The sequence below is a fragment of the Arachis duranensis genome, chromosome 7 (genome assembly GCF_000817695.3).
Source record: "Arachis duranensis cultivar V14167 chromosome 7, aradu.V14167.gnm2.J7QH, whole genome shotgun sequence".
Lineage (NCBI taxonomy): Eukaryota > Viridiplantae > Streptophyta > Magnoliopsida > Fabales > Fabaceae > Arachis > Arachis duranensis.
Window position 1 is genome coordinate 69,089,706 of NC_029778.3, and position 6,000 is coordinate 69,095,705.

The window sequence follows — 6,000 nt, forward strand, 5'->3', positions numbered from 1 at the left end:
TTCATTCCATTATAGCTTCTCTTGAGCTTAGCATGGGGACATGCTAATGTTTAAGTGTGGGGAGGTTGATAAATCACTATTTTATGGTTTATCTTGTGCTCAATTGAGTGGTTTTTATCAACTCTTTACCCACTTATTCATATGATTTTCATGTTTTACATTTTCCTTCCCATAATTTGTTCTATGGTTGAAAACTTGCTTCCTAGAGTCTTTAATTTGTGTATTTTAATCATCTCTTATTACCATTCAATGCCTTGATATGTGTGTTAAGTGTTTTCAAAGATTACAGGGCAGGAATGGCTCAGAGGATGGAAAGGAAGCATGCAAAAATGGAAGGAATACAAGAAGTTGAAGAAATTGCTAAGCTGTCCAGCCTGACCTCTTCGCACTCAAACGGTCATAACTTGAGCTACAGAAATTCAAATGATGCGATTCCAGTTGTGTTGGAAAGCTAACGTCTGGGGCTTCGATTTGATATTAATTCGCTATAGTGGCCATACAGCAAAATGATGTGCACGCGTGAATCATGCGGATGTGTCGTTCTGCAGAAATTCCAGCGACCTGCACGTGTTTGAATTCGGTCCCAACGATTTCTGGGCTATTTCCGGCCCAGTTTCAAGCCCAGAAAACACAGATTAAATGCTGCAAAGTGGAGGAATGAAGGAAGATGACTCATATTTCACTTTTCATAATTTAGATGTAGTTTTTGGAGAGAGAGGCTCTTTCCTCTCTCTTAGGATTTAGGATTAGGATTCTTCTTAAAGGATTTAGGATTTCTTATTATTTCAACTTACAATTTTTTCTGAGCTCCAGGTTCATATTCCTTTATTTTGACTTCTCTTCTACTTTGAAATACTTTAATACTTTTATTTATTAATGACTTATGTTGCCAAATTGGCTTATGAACTTCTCCATGTTACATTTGATATCTTTATTAATTCAATTTGAGGTATTTCAGAATTATAATTGCTTTCTTCTATTTATATAAATAATTAGATTTTTCCCTTTTGGCTTTGGTTGAGTGATTGGAGACACTTGAATTATCAAACTCATTGTTGATTGAAAATTGAAATTCTTCAAGAATTAATTCGAGTTCCAATAACTCTAGCCTTTCCCAAGGAAAGACTAGGACCTGAGGAATCAAAATTAATTTATCCACTTAACTTACCTTCATAGTTAGAGGTTAACAAAGTGGGAGAAAAATCTAATCCTCATCATAATTGATAAGGATAACTAGGATAGGACTTCTAATTCTCATACATTGCCAAGAGTTTTATTAATTGTTAATTTATTTTTTCTTGTCAATTAAATTATTTGTTCATACCTTTTAAAAACCCCACAGTACACCTTTGCATAACCAATAATAAGAACACCTCCCTGTAATTCCTTGAGAAGACGACCCGAGGTTTAAATACTTCGGTTATCAATTTCAAAGGGGTTTGTTACTTGTGACAACCAAAACTTTTGTAAGAAAGGAATTCTTGTCGGTCTAGAAGCTATACTTACACGGGAATTTATTTGTGAAAATTCTAGATCGCGCGAGAGTTTTGTTCTTCACCCATTCACCAAAAGAATCCAAAAATCCAAACTTCCAAAAGGCTTTGACAAACCGACCGACATGAAGTACGACGGGATGAAGGACCCACAAGAACATCTTGCGGATGTCAAGGCCAGGATGTACCTAGAATGAGCCGCCGATGCAGCTCGATGCTGGGCCTTTCTGGTAACCCTAGTTGGTCCTGCGATTAAGTGGTTTAACGCCCTCCCTAACAGCTCGATATCCAGTTTTGATGATGTCGCAAGGAAGTTCATGGAACACTCACAACCAGGATCAGTCTTCTCAGAATCACTCAACGACAAGACGAGCCTACAAGAAAATACCTCGATTGGTTTAATAATGAGTGCCTAACGGTTGACCAATGGCCTCATGAATGAGGATATCCGAAAGCACCTCACCACCAAGCCAGTCTGGACCATGCATGAAATCCAAAATGTCATGAGAGAATACATAAACAACAAAGAGGTAAGCCAAGTCATGGCCGCCAATAAACGACAGCACGGGAGCACCCCACCTCAAAATAACCCGCCACCGAAAGACACCCCAAGAGAGCACTTCAAGTCACCCGCCCCTAACCGGCCGTCTAGGGTGGGAAAGTTCAGGAACTATACCCCCTACCGGCCCCTAACGCAGAAATCTATCACCAAATAGCAGAACCGGGCGTTCTCCCAAAAGCACGACACTTAAAGGAATGGACAGGTAAAAATAAGAGCCTAACTGCGACTACCATAGAGGATACAGACACAAGACCCAATACTGCTTCGATCTGAAGGATGCTCTCGAACATGCTATCCGAGATGACAAACTCCCCGAGATGGTTCGACAGGCACACCAAGAGAGCCTGGAGACCAACCCCACCATAATAGTAAATGTAATCATGGGAAAAGACGCACCAGAAAAGTCAAAGTCGGCACTATAAAAGGAAGCTGACTTTAACATCCTCTTCAACGGTGCCTTCAACAAGCTATGCCTCCGAAACAAAAATTTACAAAGCCATCACAATGGAGTAACCGGACTCGGAGATAACTTCTTTAAACCAGACGGCTCCATCGTGCTACCGGTCATAATTGGTACCGGGGGTCAGAGGAAGACCATGCTCTCCAAGTTCGTAGTGCTAAAAAACTCCACGGCCTATAACATCATCCTCGGAAAGAAGACGATTAATGATCTATCCGCCGTCATATTCACTAAGTTCCTAATCATGAAATTTCAGGCCGACAACGGCACCATTGGAATGATACACGGGGACTATGAAGTCGCTGTGGAATACGACAACACCAATCTAGCCATCCAAAAGAGATCCCAAGACGTGGCGGGCATCTTTCTGGCCGACCACGACGCGCGCCAAGATGACCAACCCTGACTAAAACTAGAAGGAGACATCGAAAAACTACAAATAGGACAAACTAAAGATGAATTTACATTCATCAACAAAAAACTACCCTTCGACTAGAAAGGCGACCTTGTGGAGCTCGTGAAAGGAAATAGGACCTATCTGCGTTTACCTCGGCCGACATGCCAGGATTTAATCCAAAGTTAATATCCCACCGGTTAGCCATAAACCCCAAGGCCAAGCCGGTAGCACAAAGAAAAAGAAAAATATCCATAGACCGAGCATCCGAGGTCAGAAAGTAGGTTAAAAGCTACTTGAAGCAGGGAATGTGCGTCGACTACACAGACTTAAACAAAACTTGTCCAAAAGACGCCTTTCTCCTGCCAAACATTGATGGGCTAGTAGACACCGCCTCGGGATACCGATACCTCAGCTTCATGAATGCATACTCTGGATACAATCAAATACCAATGTACCAACTAGACGAGAAAAAAATTGCATTCGTAACCCCAGAAGGCACGTACTTCTATATGGTCATGCTAGTTGGATTAAAGAACACTGCGGCCACCTACCAAAGACTCGTCACTAAGATTTTTAAAGACCTTTTGGGGACCAAACTAGAGGTTTATATCGACGACATGCTAGCCAAAATCTAAACCGACAGGGAGCTCATTGATGATTTAAAACTTATACTTGCCATGATAAGGAAGTATTGAATGCGCCTTAATCTCACAAAATGCGCTTTCGGGATGGAAGCCGAAAAGTTTTAGGGCTTCATGATCACACAACGCAGAGTGAAGCAAACCCAAAAAGTGTAGGGCCATCCTCGAGATGAGTAGACCAACAAACCTCAAAGATGTTCAAAGACTAACAGGACCACTTGCCACCCTCTCGCGATTCCTCAGAGCATCGGCCCAAAAAGCCATCCCCTTCTTTAATATTCATGAAAAAGGGCATAAGTATCAACTGGGAGTCCGAGTGCGAGGAGGCCTTCCGACACCTTAAAAGAGTACTAGCAGAACCTCCCATACTCTTAAAACCCAAAATGGGAAAGACCATATACCTCTACTTGTCCATAATGGAAGGGGCGCGCTCGTCCGGGAAGACAACCAGAGGACATAGAGCCCAATATACTTCATAAGCAAGGTCTTCCAAAACGACAAAATGCGCTACTCCAAACTCGAGATACTAGCCTACGCACTACTCACGGCATCCTGATACCTTCGACAATACTTCCAAGGACATCCTATTACGGTCTGAACGGACCAAATTGTAAGGCAAGTACTCCAAAAGCCAGACCTGGCAGGATGGATGCTTGCCTGGTCAGTCGAGCTATCCCAATACGAGATAAAATTTGAACCCAGGAATGCGATTAAGGCTCAGGCCATAGCAGGCTTCATTGCTAAAATCACCCTCAAAATTGAACCCCCGGATTCATGGGAGCTCTACGTCGATGGCTCATCAAACACCAATTCCAGAGGTGCAGCGATAATACTGGAAAATGAGAACAGGACACTATCAAATAATCCATTTAGTACCAATTTCTAATATCCAACAACCAAGCCGAGTACGAAGCCCTCTTGGCTGGATTGACACTGGGAAGGGAAGTCAGGGCCAAGAAACTAAAGGTTTGCAGAGGCTCATAAGTGGTTAGCTCCCAAGTGAATGGGAACTACCAAACACGGGACTGGTGCAAAATTTCGAATACCACAACTGAACCAGCAAGTGCACCAGGTCGTACCAAGTAATACCTCAGGTGAATGAAGGTCGATCCCACGAGACTTGATGGACCAAGCAAAAATAATTGAGCGATTCACTTAGTCAGACAAGCAGAAAATAGTATTTTGGGTTCAAAAGCATCAAACAACAATTAAGGAATTAAGAAACCAATTAGTAAATTTGGTGTGAAAAGTACGTGAGAAAATAGATAAGGTTTAAGAGATATTTATTTTTCCAGATTAATAGTTCTTACCAAATACTTTAATCAAGCAAGATTCAATTCATGGCAAACTTTAATTGACTAAACCCTAATTCCTTAGTGAATTAGTATCCTCTAACCTAATCAACCGCCAATTCCTTGGTCACTTAATTAAGATTAAAGGTTTAGGTCCAATTCTAGTTTATTAGCCACAAAAATCCTAAATACCCAAATATAAGATGATTATATGTCACGTATCACGTTAAGTCCAGGTAATTAGTAGTCTAGGAGGAGTTACTTTCAAGTTGTTATTCAAGTGAGTTAACTTTTTCAAGAATCAATAAGAATTCATGTAGAAAAAGAGCTATTTTCCAATATACTCAAATTCATAAGATGATGAACGAAAGTAATCCTTGAATTAAAATCAATACATCAATTCAAAGTAGACTAGCAATAGTATTAATCCATAGAATAAACAGAGCTCCTAACCTTAGCAGAGGAGATTTAGTTGCTCATGGCTCAGAGAAAATTAGGGTTTCAAAAATGTGTAAAGTATAGAATGAGGTAGTGAGAAGAGAAGCCAGCCCGAAGGGCTAAATCTTTTTCCCTTTGATATCTAACCTAATTGATTTGAAAATAAAATAAAATTACTACTAAAGGCCCAAAAGATTGTGTTTTATTTTAACTAATAATGAAAAAATAATTAATTAATTATTATTTAAATCCACAAATGAAGACTTCCGTACGAATCCATGTGCACACTACTGGCACTAAATGCCAGGTTCGGCATTTAGCGCCACTAGCGTGTGTGTTAGGCGTCTTTTACGAAGCTCCCGACGCTAAACTTTAGGTCATGGAGTTTAGCACCAACCCAACAAAACGGTTGCATGCGTTACGAGATGCTCAGTGCCAAACGTCTAGTAGCAGCATTTGGTGCCAACTTGGCAACATCAAACTTCTTCCTTTTTTTTCTTCATGAACTCTGCCAAACTCGTTCGGATTTTTATGAAATAAATAAAATCACAATGCGCCTCAAAGTAGCATCCAAATAGGCTTCAAACATTATAATCTCAATAAAACTTACTAAATTCATATCTAAAATAATAAGAAAATATAGCATCTCTTAACTTGTTGTTTAGTGTACTCCTTGGGGATGAACCTCATAGCCTTGTAGTTTGCGATATCCGCAAA